Genomic DNA, 13,381 nt, shown 5'->3' with positions numbered 1-13,381 from the left:
ACAACTTATATCATGCCTTCTTGGGGAGGGAGAAAAGAAGGGAGTGGAGAAAAAAAGAAAAAACACAGATCTTTGGACATAGCTAATGTGAGAATTTGTTTCTCTTGGATAAGCATATTATGATTTATTATATATTCAAAACAAATCATAAGTGTTATAATATTGTTATGTATTATATTGTTGTATACAAAAAAAGAATGGTAAGTAAAAAAGAGTAATTGTGAATGACTAAGCTATTCTTAGCAATATGAACATTCAAATCAGATGCAAAAGACTTAGGAAGGAAGATGTTCTCCACCTCTAGAGAAAGAAGCGATATTTGGAAGTATGTATCATATGGTTTCACATATATATCTGTGTTAAATGTTGTTTCTTTCTCTAGTACAGGCTTGGGAGGGAGAGAGAGACAACTTGAAACTCAAAATCTAACAAAATTTGAAAAAAGAAGTTTTTTAAAAGAAAAAAACCCATGGGGCAGCTGGGTAGCTCAGTGGAGTGAAAGTCAGGCCTAGAGACAGGAGATCCTAGGTTCAAACCCAGCCTCAGCCACTTCCCAGCTGTGTGACCCTGGGCAAGTCACTTGACCCCCATTGCCCACCCTTACCACTCTTCCACCTATGAGACAATACACCGAAAAGTACAAGGGTTTAAAAAAAAAAAGAAAAAACCCAAGAATTATTATTATTCCAATCATAATAACTAATTTTAATATGTATAAAACATTCAAATGTTTTAGGAAGTATTTTCTTTACTATAAAGTATTTTTTAAGTTACAGAAATGACAGACTCAATGTGTCACTTCAATAAGGCATGAAATAAATGTAGTTTCTAACTGTGGAATTATTGTAACAAACATTGAAACTTAAACATAATCACTAAGTGTTGTTGTTTGGTATCTGAGTAGACCAATGGTATTTGCAGGGATACTTGAGAATAAGGGATGGGGCTAATGAACCAAGAGGTGCTGGGAGGTAGCAAGGGTTAGGAAGGAACAGAATAAGGTGAGGGGTTGGCAGGGAAGTGTTGGACTGAGCAGGCCTGGGGCAGATGACTAGGAATTGAATTGAGTTGAAAAACATCTTTCCTTGAGGATTGGGTGGGTGGGTGGGTGGAGGTTCTTGAGAGTGGAACAAAGGTCATGGATTTAAAATGAAAAGGTATCTGGGGAGCCATCTAGTCCAATTTTCCCTTATTATAGATGAGGAAATAGATCCAAAGCAGGGAAGGGATTTGTCTTGGGTTACATAGGTAGTAAGTAGTTGGACTGGATTCCAACTTGTCTTCTGTCTTCAAGATCTGGTGTTCTTGTAAATTCTAATTGTCAGTGTTTTAAAAAGGAACCCAACTATGAAGGAGGTTGTTCTCTCAAGGGTGAGAATTGCAAATCACAAGTAATAGTTCCAGCAGCATTTTTCAGATCATGATATAATTACCTTCCAAGTAAAGAATATCCTCAATTCAGACCATATGCTTGTGTATTGATATCAGTATTTGGCAGTATCTTTCCATGTTAAAAGACATTTTCAAAGATGAAACATTTAAAATTTCATTATAGATCAGCATGAACAAATTAACAAATAAACATTTGCAATCACTTTTGATGATAGAGAACATTAACTTTGAAATCTAATTAGGTGAAATGTTTTCCCCCCCGGCCCCCAAAAAGAATTTCATTGTTCTCATTTGTACTTTTTTTTTTTGAAAGCTAACATTTATATAATATTTAGTCTGTGCCAGGTGTTGTGGTAAGCAATTTGCAATAATTATTTGGTCCTCACAACAACCCTGGGATGGAAGGTACTATTATTATCCCCACTTTACAAATAAAGAAACTAAGGTAAAAAAGGTGAAGTGACTTGCTTGGCTAGTAAGTGTAAGAGGGTGGATTTGAACTCAGGTCTTCCTGACTCCAGACCCAGCACTCTACCCACTACATCACCTGGCTTCCTTGTATTACAAAAAACTGTACCCAATTATTATTGTTATATTTTGAATTTTGTCATTTAAATTTGTGGAAATTTGTTTTCTCTCTTGTAATATAGGTACCTCCACAATATACACAATTTTGCTTCTTGTTCCATAATGCTTAAAATATTTAGTATTTAGAAAAAAAATGTGCTTACCCCTGATTTATCCCACAGTCTGATCCTGTGAGTGGTCTGGAGGGTCAATTTAAATCTGTTTGATCTGGAATGTTTCTTTCTGTTATAACATTCCAGGAACTGAAAGGCCACAAATACCAGACAGTGTTTACAAAACAAGGAAGGAGGGTACAGGAAACACTAGAGTTTTCCTTCCACATATTTGTGGAGCAGAATATAATCAACCTTTGATGACACTTGTTCTTTGAAGCCTTCATGTCAAAATGTCTCATTTCTAGTTTCCTACTCTGAATGTAGGAGGAACATGGGTACTTTGAAAGGATTCTCAGTTGTCTATGCCCAGGCAAAATCTTGAAGTTGGCAAAGTTTATCTATTGACTCCAAGTGTTCTCCTTTGCCTTTTGCTCATCTCTTGCTTCAAACTCTAGGTAGCACAACCTCTCATAATTAGATTTTCATAAGTAGAATGTCAAAGCTAGAAAGGACTTTATATCAGCTATTATCTATACCAATGCCCTGTTCCCTTCCCATTTTATAGATGAAGAAACTGAGATTCAAAATGCAATAATTAAAATGGGTATGACAAATATAAGAATTAAAAAATATTGTTGTGGAAGCCATGTATAAAAAAATTAACTCTCAAGTCATAAGGCTGTTAGCTTTAATAGCTTTATTACAGCAAGGTAGAGATAGTAAAAGAGGGAAATTTAGGAAGGAGATAGAAAATATTGCCTAGCTAAACAGTCTATAATTGTCCATCCAAAAAAATCTAGTTCAACTCCGACAAAGGCTCCCTCAGGTCTAAAGCTCCAACCAGAAGAGCAGGAGAGTCTCAGCCTCCAGGTTCCAATCTCCAAGTGGAAGTCCAAGAGACTCTTCAGCCAGAGTCACCAGCCCAGAAGAATCCAACTCAGAGACACCAAAGCAGAAATCCTCTCTCTGCAAGAGCCACCAAGGCAGAAGAATGAATCAGAATCCCTTAGGTTGGCTTTTATAAGCAGTTTTCCCCCCATCACTTCCTGTCTCTTTGGTTTCTAGTTCCTTTCACTGTGGCCTGGTCTATCACATCTCAGGAACCAATCATAGTTTCCCAATTTGTTCAGCACTGCAGGAGGCCCAGTGCTAGCACCTAGGTCCCCTTTAATCTCTTTCTGACTATTTGCCTGATTCCCTTGCCATCTCTGACTTGAAAGCTCCAGAAGCTTCTATCACCACCATCAAGTCCCGCCACTGGTGTTGTAACCACCTGGGCTCTGAGTTAGCTCCCAGCCCACCTCCCTATGTCACAGATCTCTTTTTCAGACCTCTTAAATTGAGTTGGACTAGAAGCATATCTTATCCTGACCTTTCGTTGGCTTTGTCACTTCAGAATTCAATTTTAGGTGTTATTTTATATTATGTTGGGAGAGCTTGGCTTTCATGTTCCTTTACTCTAACATCTTGGCCTCTGCCTCAGCTCTGCTTTTTAAAAACAGTATAATCTTAAGTCAATTCCCTTCTCTGGGACTCAGTTTCCTTCTGTAATAATAGTGTAGTATCTGATGATCCCCTCAGTTTCTTTCAGCTCTAGCTCCTTTGATCCCATGTGGGATTAAGAAGCCAACATAACAATTTAAAAATACCTGAATCTTGGAGAAGTTTGTGCTCAAGCCTCCTGGGAAGGCCTACATTGAACTCCTTAATCAATGCTACCCTCTTTAGATGGCTTTTCAGCACCCCACTTCTTCCCCCACCAAATTTATCTGCCTTGTCTTGCCAGATCTTCAGGGAGAGAATTTATCCCCACACAATTGCCTATAAGATACTCTGAGAATTGTATAGAACTTGAGAGATAGGGTATTATGGATGGCTCCAGAGTTCTGGGTTGGAGTCAGGAAGGCCTGAATCATATCCTGCCTCTGATACTTAAAAGCTTCAGGGACTAAGTCTATTTCTCCATTTGGAAAAGGGGGATAATAACTCCTTCAGTAGCTAGAAGGTACAGTGGATATAGCAAGTAGGCCTAAAGTCAGAAAGATTTGAATTCATATCCAGCCTCAGATACTAGCTGAGTAAGCCATTTGATTTCTCTTTCCTCTACTATAAAATGAAGATAATAAGAGCCCTTATCTCCCAGGGTTGTTAGGATAAATCTTGAATCAAATGAGATAGAACACAAAATGGCTATTTTTTCTGCAATACTTACTTTGAAGAGTGGTTGTTAGGCTCAAATTCAGTCAGTTTGTCAATAGACATTAATTAAGCACCTTTATAGTGCCAGGTACTGTGTTATGCCCTGGTAATATAAAAAGAGGTAATAGATAGTCTTCACCCTCTAGGAACTCACATCCTAATAAAGAGTCAAAAAACCCAAACAAACAAATATTTGGAAATCAGCTGTTTACTGGATAAATAGGAAACAAGTAGTAAGAGGAAAACTAGAATTTAAGGGTGGTTAGAAAAGACTTTGTAGAAGATAGAATTTCACTGGGATTTGAAGGAAGGAAGTCAAAGGCAGTCAGAAGGCAGAGATAAAAAGGGAGAGCATTCCAGGTGTGGAGGACAGCCAGACAAGTACCCAGTTCTAAGAGATGATGGAGTGTTTTGTTTTAGAAGAGTAGGGAGAATAGTGTCACTGGATCGAAGAGTTTGTAGTAGAGAGGAAGATGTAAGAAGACTAGAAAGGTAGGAGGAGGTCAGGCTATTAAGGAGTCTGAATGCCTTTCTGTTTCAGGTTTCTTGTCCATAAAATGAGGATATTGGACCAGATTATCTCTAAGGAACTCTCCTTTTTAAAAACTGTGATAATTCATCAGCCCCAACTCTGGGCAGGGAAGGAAGCATAGTGGAAGGGACCACAGGCTTCCATGTGAGGAGAACTGTGTTTGTTAAGGCTCAAAGAGGAGATGGCACATGATATATGAGGGAGGCAGGGAAGGGTGGGGGCTGGGCAGTGAAGAAAATAGTCCAGCTGGAGCAGAGGGTTAGGTTACCATAGATGGAAATTGCTCCAGGGGTTAACCTCAACTAGAAATATTTTTTAGAATATTCTTAGCTTCCAAGGGTTGAGGTTTAATACCAGGAATGGTAAATGCTCAGGATGTTAGGGATTAGTATACAGGAGAGGAGGACCTCAGGAATTCCTGGGCAGGCATAATGGTAGAAAGTGAAGAGTGAAGGGATTGGACTATATAAAACCCCAAGGGTCCTTCCATCACTCAGTCCTATGATCCCTTCCTTGCCAGGAGTCAGGGCTTGTGTATCATTGTAGGACTTTAAAGAGCAAAATTTCTAAAAGAATCTAGTCCAACACCCTCACTTTGTGGTTGAGATTGAGGACCCAAGTGACTTATACACCATCACACAGATTATAAGAGGCACAGCTAGAATTTGAACTCAGGTCTTCTGTTATTTCATTCACCCACTTATTGCTGGGTCATTTTAGTAAGGCTGCTGCAAAATTGTATCAGCTCCCAACCAACTCATTGTAAAGCAAGGACAAGAAAGAGAATGGGTGAGAAGAGCATCTTTGGAAGGTTATCAGGTAAAGGGCAGAAAACCCTTCAAAGAAATGCCCTCAGAAACTCAAGCCTTGTGACCTGGATCCTGGGAGGGGGGAGTTTAGGAGCAACTAGATCTCCTAGCTCTCATTCTCTTGCCAATCATCTACCAGTACTTCCTCCCCTCTATTAATTGTTTGTCCATTCCTGGTTGAAAACAGCAAAAATAATAACTTTGCTATCTTTATACACATATAGGAAGGATGATCTATGATGGCTTGATATTTAATCAATATTTCTCTTGGAATACAGAGAGATATTATAGGCCATAAGACAAGACAAAGTGGTCCCAATAATCATCCTGTTTCATTGACCTTCAAATTCTCACTATTTTACAAGGCCCATTTTAAAGCCCACCTCTTCCATCTTGCCTTGCTAACTTAGCATGGTATGGTGGGAAGAACATTGGCTTTGGAGTCAAAGGACCTGGATTCGAATTTCATTGGCAATGCTTACTTCATTCAAGACCTTGAGCAAGCCCCTTCTTTTTTTGAGGAGGACCTCACTTTCCTCACCTGTGAAATGAGAAAGTTGTACTAGATGGCCTCTGAGGTCCCTTCCAGCTACCAATCTGTTTGTGCTAGGTGAAACTGATCTTTTCCTTCCTTTTGATCTACTCACACTACTTTGAATCTATTTAAGAATAGGTCCAGTCCTGTCAGGACACAAATAACTTGGTCTCAGAATTTCATAGGTCAACAAAGTCATTAACAGGTTAGTGAATAAGCCTTTAGCAAATTCCTACTATGCATCTAACTCTATGCTGTGGGGGGCTACAAAGGAAAAAGCATGATTTCTGTCCTCAGAATTGAGCTTTCCCTTCCTGATGACCCACCCACACCACTTATATTCCATTCAAGTGTTTGGGGGCATTTGATCATATTTCAATGGATCTTTGACTTCAACTCTATGAATACTCATTTCACCAGCACAAAGGATGGTCCATTCATGACTTGTTCATGTCTTTCTACCAAGCTTTGGTAGCAAACTATCCAACATACTGGAGACCTTCCTCTGATTCATTAGACTTTAAGTTCCATGAAATCATGAACTGTTTTTTGCCTTTCTTTGTATACTCAGAACTTAGCATAGTGCCTGGAACCCATCAAGCATTTAATAAATATTTGCTGGCATCTTGATTTTCTGAGAATGTCAATATGGATGGGATTAATTTCGTCCCAAAGTGTCTTCTTGGACATTGGATAAAGAATGATCCCACAATAGAGTATATCAATAGTTAAACAAATATTTTAGATGGTCTAAAAACTACAAATGTGTAAGCATGGTCCACCCCTCTTTCTGAGACACTGCCTCTGCCACTGTAATAATGGAAGGGGCAATGAATGAGACAGGAAGCCATCTTCCATTTTTCTCTTTCTCACTGGTTTACTGTGGCCCCCAAATTCATCAGATGGTAGACCCTCTGTTTAGGAGTTCCTCTTATTTAGTAAAGCTGTTGCCCAGAAAGTAGATAGAGTATGTTTCCAGTCCTTTCCTCAATCTTTCCAGTTAGGAAGAGACTATTGAAGTTTGCCTTCTGGTGGCACCTCTGCTCCATAAGAATCTTTGGAGGATGCTTTGATCACTTTCAATTTAGACTTTTTGTACACTATTTTGTATAATTTTCTTAGGAATTTCTGGGTCTTCTATTCTTATATCCCCAAGTGCAAAGCACTTAAGGGCAAGTACCATATCCTGTCTTTCTGGGTACAAAATAAATGCTCAATTCAAATTTCAACTGTGAGCCCATAGGCTCTTTTTGTCTCCCACTAATTTTTTGCTTAGGTGAAGATTACTGGGAGGAAAAACTCCCACAGTTAATGGTATTTTATCTTTCCTAAAGAAGGGGAAAGAGGCTATTATTAGGATCTTATTAGCACTAAGTGAGCGCCCAGACCAAGAACACTCCCAAGTTAGACAGCGTTGAACTGGGAGGACACGTGGTTTACTTTGTGGGAACAAAAGGGACCCATTGAGTTGGGTTCAAGTATGCAGTGATAACAGGGTTCTCACTTTTTCCAGTCCTTGGAAATTACTTTATTTAGTTGGCAGCAACAGCTGGGCATTGGTCATATAAATCAGTTCTGCATGAATTGATGAACAGCTGGAGGTTTGCAGGACAATTTGTCCAGCGCTGTACAAGTCACAAACAACTCAGTCCCATAGTATCGCAAGAACAAAGTCATTAACAGACTAATCAATTGGCATTTGGCAAATTCCTACTGTTCGTCCAGATCTGTGTTTGATGTTATGAGGAATACAAAGTAGGAGCCTTGATTTCTGCCCACAAGAAGCCTACAATCAGTCAATCAATTAATCAAGAAGCATTTATTAAATATTATGTGCCAGGCACATTGCTAGGGGTTGGAGATGCAAAGACAAAAGTGAAACTTGTCTTGATCTGAAAGTGCTTACATTCTATTAGAGGACACGACATGTACAATCAATAGGGGGAAAAAACCTATAAGCCTTTTTTTTTCAGTTGTGTCCAACTCTTTATAACTATATTTCAGGTTTTCCTTGGCAAAGATACGGAAGGTTTGCCATTTCCTTTTCCAGCTCATTTTACAGATGAGGAAAATGAGGCAGGGTTAAGTGACTTGTCCAGGGTCATGCAGCTAGTAAGTGTCTGAGGCTGGATTTGAACTCAGAAAGATGAATCTATATGATTCCAAACCCAGTGCTCTATGCACTGTACCACCTCACCATCCCCATCTATAAGTTGGTACCTTCCAATTCTGTCTTTGTTGGAAAAATGTGACTGTTTCATAGAATCATAGATGGAGAGTTGGAAGACACCATAGTGACCAATTAATCCAACTCCAAATTTTTAGAAATTAGCATAATTTCAAAATAATCACTTCTTAAGAACCTACTATGCATCCACAAATATCTCTTGTGGAACAGGTACTACAGAACTGGACCAGAAATAAGCCCAGATTTGAAATCGAGAAAGAAGATGGCTAGATCAAATTTGGGAAACCGCACCGCTTTAAATGATTTGAAGGTTCAAAAACCCATTTTGAGCACTAATTTTCTCCTTGTGATGTTGTCAATCAGGAAGCACCAGGATCTCTGAAGAATCAAAATGCCAGGTGAGTCAAAGGACATAGTTGGCATGAATAGGAAATAATTTCATTGATGACTTGTGTGACATGTAAAAGGTGTCAGGGATCATGGAAAAAGAGGTCAGCTAATGATCAAGGCAACTATGGTATATGGTGGAAAAACTATTGACTCAGCAGCCAGATTTTGTTGTTGTTCAGTTGTGTCTGTCTCTCTGTGATGCCATTTGGGGTTTTCTTGGCAAAGATACTGGAGTGGTTTGCTATTTCCTTCCCCAGCTCATTTTCTAGATGAGGAAACTGAGGCCAATAGGATTTAATGACTCGTCCAAGGTAACTTGGCTAATAAACATCTGAGTCTGGGTTTGAGCTCAGAAAGATGAGTCTTCCTGACTCCAGGATTAATGCTCTACCCACTGTGCCACCTAACTGCCCCCAGTCAGGAAAGCTGCCTAAATCTTATTTCTCATGCTTACTACATGTGTGGTCTTAAGTAAGCCAAATAGCCTCCCTGGGTTTCAGTTTCTTTAAATTAAGAGAATAACCTCTGAGTTTCCTTCTAGTCTTAGATTTAGGATCCTATATAGTTTGAACACAGCATAAAGATACACAACCTGAGTACTACACTGGTACTATGAATTATTATTATTATTATTGTTTTTTAAATAAACCCTTACCTTCCATCTTGGAATCAATACTCTGTATTGGTTCCAAGGCAGAAGAGTGGTAAGGGCTAGGCAATGGGGGTCAAGTGACTTGCCCAGGGTCACACAGCTAGGAAGTGTCTGAGGTCAGATTTGAACCTAGGACCTCCCATCTCTGGGCCTGTCTCTTAATCCACTGAGCCACCTAGCTGCCCCTTATTATTATTTTTTAAACCCTTATCTTCTGTCTTAGAATCAATACTATGTATTGGCTACAAGGCAGAAGAGTGGTAAGGGTAGGCAATGGGGGTTAAGTGACTTGCCCAGGGTCACACAGCTGGGAAGTGTCTGAGGCCAGATTTGAACCTGGGACCTCCAGTCTCTAGGCATGGCTCTCAATCCACAAAGCCACCCAACTGTCCCCTATTATAAATTATTCAATGAATGGCTAAGCCTCCAGAACATTCATTGGACCACATGGACAAAAATGACCTTGGATGAGTTGATGTGGCTACGTTGCAATATTCACCAATGGAACCCTATGCCCATGGGAGGAGGGATCTGTTAATGACAACTGGTATTTATAAAGTGCTAAAAAATTTATAAAGAACTTTGTATGCACCATGTCATTGGATCCTCACAACAATCTTGTGAAGAAGGTAGTAGGTGCTACGGGAGTCCTTTTCCCTGTTTTACAGATGAGGAGACCGAGGTTAAGTGACTTGCTTGTGGTCTTATGCTGAAGCTAGTACAAGTCAAAGGCAGGATTCTCACTCGACTCCAGTTCTCTTTCCAGTATGCTATTTGTTGCATTTCCATTTTGGATGAAATGTTTAACTGGATATGAGACACTATTTAGGGGATGCTGTCTAAAAAAGCAGGTTACCAGGTGCTTCGGAAAAATGACTTTAACCTTTGGGAGAGAAGACCCGCATGCGTGAAACAGCCAGAGAACAGAACAGAACAAAGATAATGTTAAACTGTGTGTGGTTCAGACAAGTGAGTGAGTGCTAGAGAGATCTACAGAGGAGATCATTGCGGGCTAGGACACTCAAGGGGAAAGCTCTCAGAGGAGACAGATTTGGAAAGGACTTTAAAGGCTGGAGAAGTTAGCAAGATCTGAGGCTAATGAAGGAGTAAGGGTTGTTCTGTGAGGGCTCAGTGCTTTCTAATTGCCAGCACTGACAAGATCTGGGCATGGTCGGGCATAGTTCCTGGTTTTGTCCTTGATAACTTCAGGCTTGGAGTTTCTCTCCCCTCCCCATCCCTGTGAGGAAAATGAAAGCAAATATTTTTGTGGGGGTGGGGTGGAATGGGGCAGTTAGGTTTTCAGATTGGGATTACCCTTCATGGCTGGAGAAACTAAGCTCATGTTGATTTTCTCCTTTACTTATTTTCACAATTCCCTCTCTGAGGGCTATGGCAGAAAGGGTTCCATCTTTTCTTCTCTTACAATGTAAGTTCCTTGAAAACAGGGACTATTTCCTTCTCTTATTTTTATCCCCAGTACTTAGCTCAAAACCTACCATATAAATGCTTGTTGATAGGTTGATGTTTCCCTTTTCCCTCCATTCTCTCCCTATCTCCCTGTCTCTCTCTCTATATATCTATATATCTATATATCTATTTATCTTGTGTGTGTGTGTGTGTGTGTGTGTGTGTGTGTGTGTGTAAAATGTAGATGTATAGATATTTATACACACATATATATGGCGGAAGAGAGCGGTACCCTTGAGAATTTTCTCTTTGAGAAATGAAGGTCCTGGAGAGAACAATCTCCACTTTCCCTGTGTTCTCCATCCTTTAGAGCAGGGGTCGCCAACGTATGGCTCTTGAGTCATATCTGGCTCTTTTGAGGGCCAGATATGGCTCTTTCTGCAGGAGCCATAAAGTCAATTTTTTTTCAGGCGCTGTTACAGGAGCGCGCACTGTGAGCACTGTAGGGCTCTCACGAAATTACATTTAAAAAAATGTGGCATTCCCAGCTGTGTGACCCTAGGCAAGTCACTTGACCCCCATTGCCCACCCTTACCAATCTTCCACCTATGAGACAATACACCGAAGTACAAGGGTTAAAAATAAAAAAATAAAATAAAATAAAATAAAAAAATGTGGCGTTTATGGCTCTCACGGCCAAAAAGGTTGCCGACCCCTGCTTTAGAATGATTCCCCCTTTAATCCCATTTGCAAGTCCAGGCTATATACTCTAGGAGGGCTGGGTCAGTTACATGGGTTCTGAGTCCTTGAAGATAGAAATAATTGTTAAATGTTATTAATTTCCTTATTTATACAATGAGAAAGTGGAACTAGATGATTCTTAAGATCCTTTTTACCTTGAAAACTCTGATCCTGTGTTCCTCACCCCATCTCCCCCCCTGTTTTCTTCCATCCTCTCGTCCCCTGATGTCCAAATTTTCTTCAGCATTCAGGCACAAGTTCTGGTCCCTTGGCAATAGTTGCAAATCTCAGTGACCTTCTTCTTTTGGTTCCCCCCATTTTTTGGAAAATGAGGTGTTTGAACTAAATAATCTCTAAGGTATCTTCTAGTTCTAATGCTCTGAAATTCTCTAACTCCTACAGAAAGTCAGTTCTCTTCTCTGAAACTTAGCTTTCTACTCTGTAAAATGGGAATGATATTTGCTTGCCCTCCATCACAAGCAATTATGAAGGATATGCTATGTAAAGATGAAAGAGTTCTGGAAAGTTGGGGTACCAATGTAGGAATTCAACAGATGCTTATTGGGAAAAAAATCCAACAACCACCACCCAAATGCTTATTACTTTGCACCCAGGAAATCAATTATGATTGAGCCAGTACAGAGAATGGGTTTTTTTGGTGTTTTTTTTTCAGAGTATGTTTTAATACAACACACAGCAAACATCATCATAGATTCACAGATTCATATTTGGAAGGGCATCAAGTCCAACCCCCTCATTTTACAGATGAGCAAACTGAGGTCCAGAGGAGGTAAGTCATTTACCAAAGGCCACATGGGCAGCAAAATCATATGTACTGGATTTGTGGTTTCATACACAACCTTCATTTCCTGTTCTTTGCATTTAGAAATGTTCATATCAATGATTTTCTAGTCTGTAATGAATAAAAAGAAAATAACACATAAGGTCTGGCATGTGGTAAGTGCTTAATAAATGCTTGTTGAAGTAAATGGAACTTTTCCATTAGGACATCAAAGAGAAGGTGGGCTGAGCACTCACTCTTACATAATGGGAGAAGGAAACCAATACTCAGAAAAAGGAAGTGACTTGCCCAAGGTCTCACAATGAGTTAATGATTGAACCCAGGTCTTGTGATTATCACTCCAGGGTTGGGTTTTTTTTCCCCCTTTCCACAAGATGTACATATATACATAAGTGTGGGAGGTAAATTTCTTGGCCACAAGCCCCTGTCTCCTCCTACATTTCTCCAGCTGGGGCTTGTCCTGTCTCCCAGTTCTGCCCAGAGGGGAGGAGGTGGTGAGGGGAAGGAGGACATGGGTGGGGAGCTCTTTGGGCTTGCCTGTCAGAGTGAGTCTGGGTAGGATGGCTGTAGGGGCCTTGGCTGGTTCATTTTAGGAATCTTGTGTTTTTTGTTGTTGTTGTTTCATTTTTTAAAGAATAATATAGGGCATGAAGGGACACAGAGACAGGTGAACTAATCTACTCTTCCTTCATTTCTTCGTAGCTTACTCATGGAGTCTAGCTTTTGTTGGCAAGCCTAGGCAGGCTGGAGAAATCAGGAAAGCCCCATCTGGAGAGCAGGTGAAGACTCAGACAATTACCTTTACAGAAGCCAGGTGTGGAGCTGCTGAAGGCATTGACCTGGGGAGTAGGCTCCCCATCCAAGTGGAGCCTCCAGGGAATGGGAAAGGAGGAAGGAAGAGAACTCTACCCTTAGTTATTAGCCAACAACTGGGTCCAAGGTGTGTCAGGTCCAAAAGATTTTCTCTAGGATTTTCTGTGAGAAAGGAAGAAGATGACTTAGATTAGCTGGGGGGGGGAGGCCACTGTCCCAATGAGGGAGAAAAAACACA

At 40.2% G+C, this 13,381-nt stretch overlaps 1 long non-coding RNA gene across 1 annotated transcript in view; it reads right to left on the bottom strand.

Annotated features, from left to right (window-relative positions):
* The window catches only part of LOC123235308, a 28,542-nt gene extending 26,350 nt beyond the window's left edge, over positions 1-2,192 (bottom strand). Inside the window, exon 1 of the long non-coding RNA XR_006505380.1 lies at positions 2,124-2,192. This is a non-coding gene — a long non-coding RNA (uncharacterized LOC123235308). The remainder of the gene's footprint in view (positions 1-2,123) is intronic.
* Between the last annotated feature and the right edge of the window lie 11,189 nt (positions 2,193-13,381).

The sequence above is a fragment of the Gracilinanus agilis genome, chromosome 2, assembly GCF_016433145.1.
Source record: "Gracilinanus agilis isolate LMUSP501 chromosome 2, AgileGrace, whole genome shotgun sequence".
In the NCBI taxonomy this organism is placed as follows: Eukaryota; Metazoa; Chordata; class Mammalia; order Didelphimorphia; family Didelphidae; genus Gracilinanus; species Gracilinanus agilis.
Note: the sequence above shows the minus strand (reverse complement) of the source record. Positions and strands in the feature narration are given on the sequence as shown.